The 13,105-nt window shown below is 47.2% G+C and overlaps 1 protein-coding gene across 2 annotated transcripts in view; it reads right to left on the reverse strand.

The window, feature by feature from the left end:
• The window catches only part of CAST (calpastatin), a 102,958-nt gene extending 90,316 nt beyond the window's left edge, over positions 1–12,642 (reverse strand). Inside the window, exon 1 of one of the 2 annotated variants that reach the window (XM_025199124.1) lies at positions 12,625–12,642. The gene's annotated coding sequence lies outside the window, so the exon portion shown is untranslated. Of the gene's footprint in view, positions 1–587; positions 790–12,624 lie in introns of those variants that run through there. The other variant, XM_025199122.1, reaches the window with a different exon arrangement.
• Between the last annotated feature and the right edge of the window lie 463 nt (positions 12,643–13,105).

Consider the following 13,105-nt stretch of genomic DNA (forward strand, 5'->3'; position numbering starts at 1 on the left):
GTTTCCCCCGGCCCGGCTGGGACATGTCTCGGCGCTGGCGGAGCGAGGCAGGAGGAAGCGGCGGGCTGGCTCCACCGGGCGTGAAGCGGTTTTTCCGATGCGCCCCGAGCCAGAGCTCCCCGCTAGTCCCTCCTCTTCCTGCGGGTGCTCCGCACCACTCCTCTTTCGGGGCCTCGCCCGCACCAGGCTGTGGGGGGGAGGGATGTGGCTGAGGGCAAGATGCCCGCTGGCGGTTTGTCTTGGCGAAGACACCAGCTCCCCGCTAGGCGACCTGAGAGCCGGCCTCAGTCGCTAGCAGAAACGGGACAGGAAGAGCTCCCCGCTAGTCCCTCCTCTTCCTGCGGGTGCTCCGCACCACTCCTCTTTCGGGGCCTCGCCCGCACCAGGCTGTGGGGGGGAGGGATGTGGCTGAGGGCAAGATGCCCGCTGGCGGTTTGTCTTGGCGAAGACACCAGCTCCCCGCTAGGCGACCTGAGAGCCGGCCTCAGTCGCTAGCAGAAACGGGACAGGAGTTGTTGCTTTCTCCTCCTCTCTCTGAGAAAAAGCTCCAGCTTCGTGACACAAGGCAACCTCCGCCCCCAACTCACCAACCTAGAAGTCGGATCCGATCGGCTGGTTTGTGTTAGGCCTGGCCTCACCTCGGAAAGAAACTCCTCTTGGCTAGTTTTAGGGAAACGTTGCCTGAGAAGATCGCTTTTCCTTCCCCCTATCCCACCTCCCCAAACGTCCGTGGTTTTTTTTAAAGTACCAAAATCACTCTTAAAACAGGAGGAAGCCTGGATCTCTGCCCAGAGCTCAGACCGAACTTGGACTCTTTTCAAGGCTTTGAAGGGGAAAAAAAGATGTTGAGAGGGTTATTCTTTCAGGTTTTACATCTCTTGTGCACCTTCCAGATTTAGTTCCCAGTGGAAATCCTGACATTAAACTTCTTGTGAGAAGCCAGGAGTTTTTTTGCAGGTACCTTTTATTGGACTGGCTGGAAAGTAGTTGGGGGAAGATGCTGGACAAGCTTTCAAACATAACGTGCCCCTAACTTCAGACTTGTGGGGTAACCCCACAGCTCCAGGCCGTCTCCGTGCTGTTCTGCTTTGTGTTGCTAGAGCTTGAACCAGCTCTTGGTTGTGGGAGATCTCTCCTGCCGGCACATCTCAATCTCACAGCAGGACCGTCCCTAGGGGGGGCAAATCGGGGCAACTGCCTGGGGGCCCATGCAGAGCTGAGCAGCCATGGCTCCTCCTGCAGGGCCCGCCTAGTGCTGGTGACTCCACACCGCCGCTTGCTTCATGTCCGGCTGCTTGCCACCCCCCGCCGCTGCCACCGCCAGCTTCTTCACATCTGGGTCCCATGCAGACTGCTATGCCCTAGGTCCTGCACCCTTCTAGGGTTGTCGCTGCTCACAGGCACTTTGACCAGACCTTATAGTTTGTGAAGGAGATCCAGCAAGGCCTTGGGGTTCCCTGGGTTTGTGAAAATAGGTCTGCTGGCCCCAAGGGACCAGAACACCTGCTGCTGCCAGCTGCTGCTGCAGAATCACTCTCAAGACAAAATGTAAAAGGAAAAGGCCACAACAGGTTTATGGGCAGACAAGGTTCTTGGGGTAAATCCAATATCTTTTTTCAGACCAACTCAGATCATTGGAAAAATTCTTCTTAACAAGCTTTCGGGCACAAACCCCCTTTCACCAGGCTGAGGAAGCATCTACAGATGGTCTGTGCTCTTCCTGGATGAAGTGAATGAAGAGGTCACTTTATCACTCCATCCAGGAAAAGCACAGACCATCTGCACATACTGCCTCAGCCTGACGAAGGGGGTTTGTGCCCAAAAGCTGACTCAGAAGAATTTTTCCAATTATTTGAGTTGGTCTAATAAAACCTTGTCTGCTTATGTCCTTAGACCAAGACAGCTACAACCTACACCCCTGAAACCACAGGTTTATTGCCTGCAAGTCCTGCTACACATTCAAATTAAACCCAGATAGAAACTAACTACAGAGTTGTTACACAGTTTCAAGCACTATCTTTATAGCTGGCTGGCTCTTTTTATAGGTGGAGACTCATTTTTATGGTGTGATTAGTACTTTACACATGTAGCTAGTTTAAATTTATTGTGCCATTCGCCGGTTAATTGTGTGATAACTGCTTTGCACTTGTGGCCAGTCTTGCTTTGCACAGGTGACCAGTCTAAATTTATTGGGCAATTAACCAGTTAATTGCATAATATAAGTAATGTGTAGCAGGGGCTTAAGAGAAAAACATAGGGAAAAGATCTGGACACATATACAGAAATAAAACAGAAATGCCTCACTATTCCCTTTTAACTTGAAATAGCTGCCTGGTCTTCTGCTTCAAACAGCTAGCAATCTACCAACTTCTGGGGTGATCCTTCAACCTCCTTGCTCAGATCTGAAGTTTGGCACTTGGAGTCTTAAAGCTTGACTAACATTTAGGAGCATAACTAACAAGTTTTGCACACTGGGCAAAACGTCCCTGGGTGGCTGTCAGATTCTGAGCACCAGAAATTGAGGTTGGAGGAGAAAAGAAAGGAAAAAGGTCAGTCTTACCTACTCCAGAGACTCAAAGACTGCTGCTGCTGCTGCTGCCATGTCCCTGCACCTAGCCCCTATAGCCAGGGGCATGGACTGCTCTTGCCAGCAAAGTCTTGGGGAGAAGTTACCATTCCAGCACCAAATCCATCTAAATTAGATCCTGGGGTTAGTATCTCTCTCACCCCCTGCTTCTGCAGTTAAGCTGCTGCTAACCAGGGTTGCCAACTGTCAGTAAAACATCAGGCTAAAAATGGCTGTCAGTAAAGTCCACAAAAAACCAAACCATACTGGCGGAAATAGAAGTGGGGGGGGGGGGGGTCGACAGGGAAGTCCCATGTACAAATAAACTGAGGGCCTTCTTCTGACCGCACCCCATAGTAAAAACTAGCCACAAGCAAGAATTATGCCCTGTCTAAACTGTAGACAGCTTGACTATGCAGCAGAGATAGGATGGTGGGTGGGAAGGAAAGGAGAAGATAAAGGTGAGGGGATGTCTATAAGTAGTTTAATATATGAATTTAACATAAATCTTTTGTGTGCTCATCAAAAAAATAACTGGTCACAGCAACAGGTCTAACAGATAGTACTGCATTCCTGAGGCTGCAGTGCATAGGATACTCCCTGCTAGCACAGTACTACAGGAAGAGGACAGAGCCTGCTTCAGTTCTGCACCCTGTATTGCCCTGCTCTTGATAGCTGAAATTTGAGCTCTAGGACTGAAACCATGTGATAAGGCAAGACTATGAGAAACCCCAATAATTGAGGTCATTAGCCTATCAATTATTGATAAGAGTGCTCAGTGTAAGTGCAAATCCCTTAGGCACATGCCTAACTAAGCATCAGAGCAATCCCATTGACGAGTTAGATGTGTATGTAAATAGTCAGACCTCTCTCAGAGAGCCCATGGAGCCTTCCAGTTCATTAAATAGTTACTCAAATAGATCTCAACCTACCTCCAAAGTTGTATAACTAAAATGGTATTCATACGTTTGTTTATGTGTTTGGGTAAAACAGTATTTATATGCACAATACAAATGTATATTTTGTAAGTACAGTTATGTATCCCTAACTATGCTTATAACTGGACAGGTTCTGATAATTAAATCTAATCCCTTGCTGTTGCAAGCAGATACAACCTAGAAACTCTTTCATATGCTGATTGTAACAGGGTTCCACTCTAGGGGTGGCTGCAATGCCCCTGGAGCCCTCTTAGCCACTGTGTAGTCTGGCTGTCTTTGGATATTCTCTCCTGCCACACCTTGATGTTATTCTCTTTTAGAAAAAGGGAGGCTGCCCCAGGGCTTCCCAAGCCTGATCTCATCTCATGAATTTAAGTTTCTGTGCTTACTGGCTTAAGGGCTAATTACATGGCTCCAACCTCCCCATATACCACACTCACACCTAGCATATGTCAGGAGGAATGAGTGTCATGTGCCCCTCCTGGGCTATGGGATCCCAGCCCCAGTTCTCACCCCTCTCATACTACAAGTACCTTGGCCCCCTTGGTCCCCAATTGTGACCTCCTAGTCTTTGGCCCTTTTCTCTGGGCCCTGGCCCTACTCCTAGGCCAGTCAGGACTCATGAGCAGGGACCTGGGTTTGCCGTTTGCTTTAGGGAAACACAGATTTTCTCCTTTGAAGGAGAAAAGTGCAGATTTTCTCCTTTGAGAAACAAAAATGCAGGAAACTGTGGGTTTCCATTTGCAGGCTGGCAGAGTTCCAGTCTGCAAGGGGCTTCTTGGAGCTGGAGGGAGCAGGATGCAGGGGGCAGGGAGTGCCATGTGCATGTGCACACACACACATGCACGTGGCAGCCAGGTAGTCTGGTGGAGAGCTGCTCCTTCCAGGTAAGTCTAAGCAGGCAGGAGTGGGAGGACACAGACAATGTGTAGAGGGGCAGGGGGGCACAGGCAACATGGTGGGAGGGAGGCAGAAGTAGGGTAGCGGTTATAGGCAACTCAGCATAGAGGCATAGACGATGTGGCAGGGGCCAGGGGGGGACCATGTGCTCTGCCAGATTTCTGTGCCCACAGCGAGGTGTGGGGCATGGGGTCATAGCCTGGCTGGACCAGGTCTGGGCAGGAGCTACCTCCACAGCCCAGTGAGCAGGACTCAGCATAGGAGGAAGTGCCATATCACCCTGACCACCAAGGTGAGGTGCACCCTGCCCACCTGGCAGCAGTGGGGAGCACAACTCCACACTGCTGCCACTGCTGCGCCTCACCTTGGTGGCTATGGTGGAGCTGAGCTCCCTTCTGCACTGAGTCCCTCCTGCTGGGACGTAGAGGTAGCTCCTGCCCTGATCTGGTACGGCCTGGCCTGGCTGCAGCCCTACACCCTGCTGAGGGCACAGAAATCTGCGGGGGGCAGCACCACCCCCTCAACGCATCGCCTGTGTCCACACACCCCCTTCCCCACACACCCACTCCCTTCCTCACACATTGAGGGGGGCTGGGGGCAGGGAGCAGCAGGTCAGGAGTGAGGGGCACCAGCAGGGCTGGTGGGGCTATGGGTTGAGAGTGCTGGCAGGGACATGGGGCTGTGAGTTGGGAGTGAGAGGCACCAGCATATCAAGGCTGCTCAGCACCAGAAAGCGGGGGGAGGGCAGGACAGCTGCAGCTGGACCCATGTCCTAGTGAGCAAAGGGGGCAGGGGGAGCTCTGATTTTCCATGATAAAAAAACAAAATATATAGGCATTTCAAATCTATTTCACTATAATGATTGAGGCACTGGTAGGTTTCGAAATTGCTCTAAAGTTGTAAATATATCAGTAAAACATTTTGTCTATCTGTATATCTATAGTGGCATTTCATTTTAAATCACAGGGAAATGCAGATTTTGGATCCCTTTAAAATCAGAGACTTTGGGATTTTTAAACAGAGAAAAGTAGGATCCCTACAAGATCCCCTGGCCCCACCAGTCTCTGGCCGTGGCCCTCCTCAGCCTTCAGCTCATCTCTAGGCCCTGGTCCGGTTCACATTCACCCCTCCTGGGCTATAGCCCTCTGGGCTCCCTGGCCCTACTGATACTTGTCCCTTTTGGGAGTATAAACCTCTTGGCTCCCTGGCCCCCTGGCTCCTCTCTCCCTTCTGGGCCAGCTGGGACCACCGTAATTCCCCTTAGTTCCTTGCACAAACCACCAGTTGCTTACCCCCAGCTCAGCTATTACCCAGCAGTTCCTCTCTCTGTGGCTCTCAGGGCCAGAATCCCTGACCAGCTCAGGTCCTGGGCTTATATGCTGGTTTATATGCAAGCCTGGCCCCCTCCTGGTCAGGTAACACTCTAATTGGCCCATGCCAAATAGCCTGAAGACTATTTCCCAAACAGCCTCTTTCCTTCTTGAAGTGACAGGATGCTAGGTGCCCTGTCGCACTGATCAAGTTCAATCTTCAAACTAGTTAGGTGGTATTGTCCTTACTAGTACAGGAAGGCTCTTAAAGAGTATCAGTACTTTAATGGTTAAAGACCTTTCAATTACTGGCCTAAATTTACTCATAGCCAGTTTATACCCATAAGTGTACAAAAGCTTAGACAACTGAAAAAATAGGTACGTTAGGTATAAAAACAGGGTGGTGGTAGAGAGACTTTATGAAAATATAGTTCCAAAAGCCTCAAAAATCCAGATTTGCAGGTGCTTGTGCGGGCCGGGAATGGTCCGAGGCTTTTGGGGGCACGCGGCAGGCTGTGGCCAGCAGCCCTGGCACGTGGGTCAGGGAATTCGGCACGGCGGACTAGAATTAGGCACGGACACGTAGCGGTTGATTAAAGATTATTTTACTTACACCGTAGATGGTCGCGGTGCAGGCAGGAAAACTTGCTTGCGTTGCAGTTACAGATAGAAAAGAAGAAGAGCGGACAAGAGTTCTAACCGCGAACTCTGGTCCAAGGCCGGCTGAGAGCTCTAGAACAGCGAGCCCGTCGAATCAACCGGACAAAATAACCCGAGAAGAGCTCTGGATACCACGATGAGAGTCCGAAAGGTGACTCTCCACGAAAGCGCACAGGGAAGGGTACGTCGAGGGATCAGGCGGCGACGGGGAGAGGCTAGAGGTTGATCAGGCCCCTGTATCCTTCTTAAGGCACATGCTGGGTTCGTTAAGCTCCACAGCACGCGCCACGTGGGAATAATTTAGAAACAGCCAATAGTGGGACACAAATTTACATACGGGTGGTGGGAACTCCTTTGCACCGGGGTTGTCTCTATGCAACTGAGAATTGCACCGTGCAAAGAAAGCTCCTCGTGGCGGGAAATAATTCTGCAGTGCCGAAGCACACACAAAATCATACCCTTTGGGTCATGACAGTGCTAACATTTCTAGTACCTGGATATTAGACATTCAGACATGATAAGAGTCTTTATGCTCTTTGACAGGCTTTACCATGCCCTGTGTTCTTACTCTTGTAGGAAAAATTACTCTCTGCACAAAGGCTGAACAATGATGGCAGCACAGTTTTATTTCCAAATGTGTCCCAAGTGTCGGCCAGTACATTAGTGCAGCCACTAGTAAGTACATAAAGCAGTAGAATTTTCATTCCACTTAGGTAATAGTAAAAAAGACTGTATAGTGTTATGGCTGTTGGGCTTTTTGCAAATTCTAGTTCATCCACTATAGTAGCATATATACTGGTAATCAATATTCCTATCCTAATACATTTTAATCAATAACCCTACTTCTTGGCTGAGATACTGTATTTACTTGATTCCAAGATGAGGTTTTATCCCCCATTCAACATGGGGAAGAAAGCCTCATCTTGGACTCGACTACTAGCCTGGGGCAGTGGCGCCTGCAGCTACGGCCCTATTCTGGGGCTGGAGCAGGAGGCAGAGCTGGAGCCAACACCACCGTCTGCCCCAAGCCAGGGTCAGATCTGTCACTGTTGCTGCAAGGCCATAGTGGCTCGAGGGGGCTCATGTGGCAGAGGAGGGAGCATGCAGTGGTAGAAGCATTGGCAATATATAGGGGGGTGCACGCAGGTGCACGTGAACCCCTTGAGCGTGGTGGAGCACCCCCTGCGAAAAGGCATCCACACTCGGTGGCGCCTGTGGGTGGTCGCCACTTGCCACTCCCCTCTCGCTGCCAACACTGCTGGCAGCGCCTGCGGGCAGTCCGCAATCACTGCTGGCCACTGCCAACGGTGTCTGCGCGTGGTTGCCAACCACTGGTCAGCACTTGCCACCCCTCTCCCGCACTGCCTACTGCACTGGCAGCTCCCCACTTGCCTCTGCCCCGCTCCCACTGCTGACAGCACCACCGTCACCTGTGGGAGCTCACCGTGCCCCCCCCAGCCACTGGGAGCATGTGGCATTCATGGTTAGAAGCGTGGGGAAACTTTACAGTGTAGGGGTAATGTGGGGGAGTCCACTTTATCACAGGGAAAATGCTGCTGCTGTGTCCCTGACCTGCCACTGCTGTCCTGCCAGGAGTACAGCTGGAGTCAGAGCCAGAGCCATTGCACAATGTCATCCTGGATTTGGGGAAATATAGTACCTTACAGTGGGTAGGTGGGGGCAGGATCAGATACAAAGTCAGTGGAAAACGTTCCAAGGAATTTAAACTAGTACCAAAGGATTTTTTCTGAAAGGCAGAAATTGGGCGGTAGCTACTCTTATGTGGACCTTGAACATAGGCCAGTAAGATTTGAAGTTATCTAGTATTATACAGACTTTTTGATCATTTGGGGTTTCTCCAAGACTTTTCATTACTTTCCTGAGTTATTCCTTACTAGCAGCATATACTGTCTGAATTTTGAACATAATTCTAACTGAAGTTTTAGCTGTATTAACTGAACTTTTATCAGTTTATCTTCTAACACATCAGTGAACACGTTACATTTAGCATCAGTCTTATGCTGGGCTAAACCAAAAGAATTGATTGTTATGGAACTGACTAACATTTACATATTCATCTTCAAAAGTAGACAAGCAGTTGTACTAGGTCTACGGATGGGTAGACAGACAGCCTACTAAATAATTTTGAGTCACAACAATATTTGAGTCTGGGAAAGAGATTGCCATTGCCCTATTTTGATATCAAAGCATTATTCTAAGTGCTTCTGTGCCCTCTGCATTTACTGAACACTCTTCCGTGTACAGGCTCCAAGACTTACCTCCCATGTAAAATGTTTGATTTATGACAGACTGCAGAAGGTATTCTTTCTTCCTTTGTTTTAACCTTTATTTCCTTCCCATAGGTTTTTGGCACATAGTATACAACCACACCCAAATACAACAGCAACTGAGGCAAGTAAGAGCATTTAATCTGTTCTTCTGTGTACCATTTTCTACAAAGTCTTCAGGAAACAAAAAATGATATGCTCTTTGTAAAAGTATCACTTTTTGATAATGACAAAGTATTTTATATTATCCATGCAGCTGTTAAACAATGTTTCCAACCCTGTATTTTTACCATATATAAATTTATGTTTGATCTCAGAAATTGTATCTCTTTTTAATTTACACATCCACTTTTCCTTTGACTACGGGATCCCCTTGACTCCATCCTGCTATCTAACACAGCAGTGTCTGACTCACCCAGTCCCACATCTGGAACATGGGGGCAGTTAGCAGGCTGGATCTGAAACAAGATGCTGGTCTGCGGGTTGGATCCAGAGCATAGGGCCATGTCATCTGACCTGGGGGGCTGAAAATTGGTGGCAGCAGCAATGTCACTGCTTCTGGAGCCATGACAACCACCACTCTTCCCACTGCCAAAGTTCTGGCCTGGGGGGCAGATGATGCAGTTCTGCACTCTAGGTTTGGGAGCCGCAGCAATTAGCATTGTCACTGCCTGCCATGTTGCCAGGTTTCCAGACCTATGGGGAGTTGCACAGGCCAAATGACAAGGTCCATGACAGTAGTGTAGGTAGGGATAGGTAAGAGGGACTCTAGGCCTGGATGCTAATGTAGGAACAGGTACCAGAATTGTCCCTCCCTCCCATGGAGTTCATGACCCAGCAGCAAGAGCAGCCCTGCAACATAGACACTCTGCTGCTGTTGCTTTAAGAGTAAGAGCCAGGGCAGACAAAGCATGGGGCCGCAGCAGCAGCAGCAGCAGCACAGCCAGGGACTGCTTGGGAGCGCCCAGCATGGCTTAGACTCCTGATTTCTGCCCCCACCCCCCACATGCTCTTGGAATCCATATGGCCCACTGCCCTCCCACAGGGTTTGCCCAGGGGACAAATCCTGCTTGTTACACCTCTGCTCCATGGATATGGGGGGAATAGTAGTACAACTTCTGCAGAATTGATCTCATTCTTTTTCCCCACTGTGGCCACCTTTCTCTTCTCCAACTGGTTTCTATTGTGGGAATGAACCAGTGCAGAGTGGGGAAGACTGGAGAGTACTTTGGGAGCAATGTAGAGCTACCAAGAGAAACTGTGAATGAAACCACAACTTGCCAAGAATAGCTGCAACTGTGGACTATGAAACATTGTTCATATCCAAGAGTTAAGAGGTTTTTTTGTTATCTGAATGCAGCTCTTGACAAAATAATGGGATTTCTGTGATACAGGGGCAAACAATTAAAGAGTTAAGGCTGCAAGATGGTTTTAAAAAGGAAGTTTGATTTGACAAGCTGGGTGTCACCCAAAAAATTCCAAACATTGTAATCATGAAGGAGTGTCTAACCTTCTACTGTACAAAAAACTAGAACTCTTGGTTCCAAAATGATACATTTTATGATACCAACTGGAAAACCTTCTGCTAAGCTTTTGTTTTATTTTAAAAAAGGAGAAAACCCCCCCTTGTAATGAAATATATTCTCAAGAGGATAGACTAATCCTGTTAAATAGTAAGGAAGGTGGGCCAAATTATATCTTTATAAACTGAGGAAAACTTTCATGCATTTAAAACTGGTGATCATATAAGTAAGAACAAAATTTGGGCCTGTTTCTCTAAGAGATCTTTACATTAGTTTTATATATGAATACTTTTCAGGTAGAGAATCTTTTAAGGATAGTGTAAGAGATGAATGGGAAGGTGACATTTTATGAATTTATGCAGTTTCAGTTCTCAAACTCAACAAAAAATCATTAGCACTAGAACAAAGATCTTTCTGAAACATTTTGTATTTTATCCACACTCTAAATTGAGTACAATAGGTACACATGGTAAGAGCCTGTGTGCAATAGTAAAATCCAATTGAAAGTGTTTTTCATGCACTTTTGACCACTCTACTACTTACCTACTTAATCCATCTCCACTGGGATTAATTCTAACATTCCAAATCCCTGAACACTATTTTTTTCGTTGTGATCTTCATTTACCAGATAAACGTTCTATTCTTGTCTGGATAAATACTGAACTCCTCCCACGTTACTCCAACTGAGATTTGTGATAGGCAATAGTAAGTATAAGATTCTTGATAGGTTTAACATTAAATACTTCTTGGCCCCTTGGGATTAGAAGCAGACATGTTATTTAATTGAAAGTCTTGTTGGGGTGATCTGACCCCAGCTGACTTCCTGTCGCTTGGGCAGGGGGCTGGATCAATGATCTAGCAAGGTCCCTTCCAGCCCTAGTGCCTATGAAATCTAAATACAAAAATATAATACCTATAAGAAGCACTAGGTACTACCTTCAGTAATCAAATCTTTACCTTACGCCAATGCTAGAAAGTAGCTCCGAGGTTTTCCAGTACAGGTTTAGTCACCATTTAAAGGTATCTAAGCAACCAACATTGACTGTGCCTTTGATGACAAGTTTCACTCTGCTCCATATTAATCACATATACTGCAATGTATGATTGCACATCACTATTCTGTAGCCACAACATAGCCCAGTAATGCAATGTCTCTTTGACTACAGCACTGCTGCATCCGTTTCTGCTTGCAGCTCCAACAAAGGATGATTCAGCATGTACTAATGCTTCCAACATACCAGCTCTGTTTTCTGCAGAAGGCCTGTTGGCTCTTGCTTTTCTCTGCTTAGAATGTTTCAGTCCTGTGCACTGTTTGGAAGTTAGAGTTTCAGCAGCCCGGTTCTTTAGTATGTCCAAGAGTTTAGGATCTTTCTGCTCTGGTTATGTTCCTGTGTAAACTGCTGCAGCATACATGGATTTAAATAATGGATTAGAGCCCCTTAATTTGTTGAACTCTCTCCTGGAAGTACTTCTCATTTCTATTTTGAGCCTGCAAACTGCATATTGCTTTCACATGCTTCCTAAGCTATATTATGGGATAGCCCTGCATTGCAGGGAGACATGTTTCCACTAAGTATAGGAACTGGGTGAAGTCAGTACTTGGCACTGGCTCACTGAGATATGCCAAATGTAATTTGCTCTGAATTCTCTTAACAGAGCAAACACGTAGACAATTTACTTGCAGTCAAGATATAGATTATTATTTTCTAAACCACATTATTATGCTTGGTGCAGCCTAAGGCCCAAAATACAGGCAATTTTTGTCTGGAAAAGCTTGCAACCTAAACATTGTGCTACACTGTACTCTCAGGGGCAGTCTTAATTAGCAAACATGCCATATTTTCAGTGCACTGGCAGCAGGAAGAATGTAGACAAGAATCTGGGCAGAATGCTGCATTCTGCGCAGGAAGAAGGGAGGAAATGGGTTTGTTGCGTGTGTGGTGGTGAAGTCACCACTGGGCATTGTCTGTACAATCCCACCACCTATATGAATGAAGCTGTAGACAATGCTGACAAACTCTTTACCTGTAGAAGCTGTGACCTGTTTGTTTACCTCAGATATTTCAGGGCCTTGGATTTCATATCTGTGTCTCTCTTTCTAAACAGACAACCTGGTCACTGATTTCTAGAATCTGAACCTCAATATATAGTATAGAAACTAATCTAGAGGACCTAGATTTGTTTTCATTTGTTTTAAACTCCCCCACCCTTATACAGCATGGCCTGCAATGTTAGAAGCATATTAGTCACTTCATACCTTTATTCTGAATCATCAACAAATGCTGGCTGAGAAATCTGCTCTGCTCTGCACTGCTCTTGAGAGGCCACAGGCCAATTGCAAAACAGTGTTAGGGGGTTGGGAAACAATCTAAAGAATAAGTGGATAATTATTTGACATGGCAAATTTTGATGGCCCCAAGTGAGGAAGTAAATACTCACCCATCCAAAGGAGCATTGTAAACACTAGGGAAGTAAGACAAGAGCTCTCATCCTAAAACATTAAATACAAATCTTATATTAGTACAAAAGCATATCCCTTGCCCTTCCCCACAGAAGAAAAGCACGAGTAACATTCTTATCTGATAGACTGTTGTGGGTTATTTATACCAAATACCTGTCTAGTTGTTCCTGTTGATTTTTATTTTATTAATTGGACAGCACTACTGAGCACCAGGGCTAGGGACAGAACTTACACACAAACCAGTGTAGCGGGCTCACCTTTCAGAGCTTGGGTTGAGTCTCAGGCTTGAGATCCTGCTGTTTTGATTGGTGGAGCCCACCCACCAATTAGGAGGCAGCAGGAGAAATAAAGTCACACCCTTTTCCTGAGGGGAGGGGGAGAAGAGCTCTCCTAGACCTGGTTGAAGACTGTAAGTGGTCAGGTCCGGAAGACTTCAGGGGCAGAGCCCTGGAGTGTATA

The sequence above is a fragment of the Alligator sinensis genome, unplaced genomic scaffold (assembly GCF_000455745.1).
Source record: "Alligator sinensis unplaced genomic scaffold, ASM45574v1 scaffold223_1, whole genome shotgun sequence".
Classification (NCBI taxonomy): domain Eukaryota; kingdom Metazoa; phylum Chordata; order Crocodylia; family Alligatoridae; genus Alligator; species Alligator sinensis.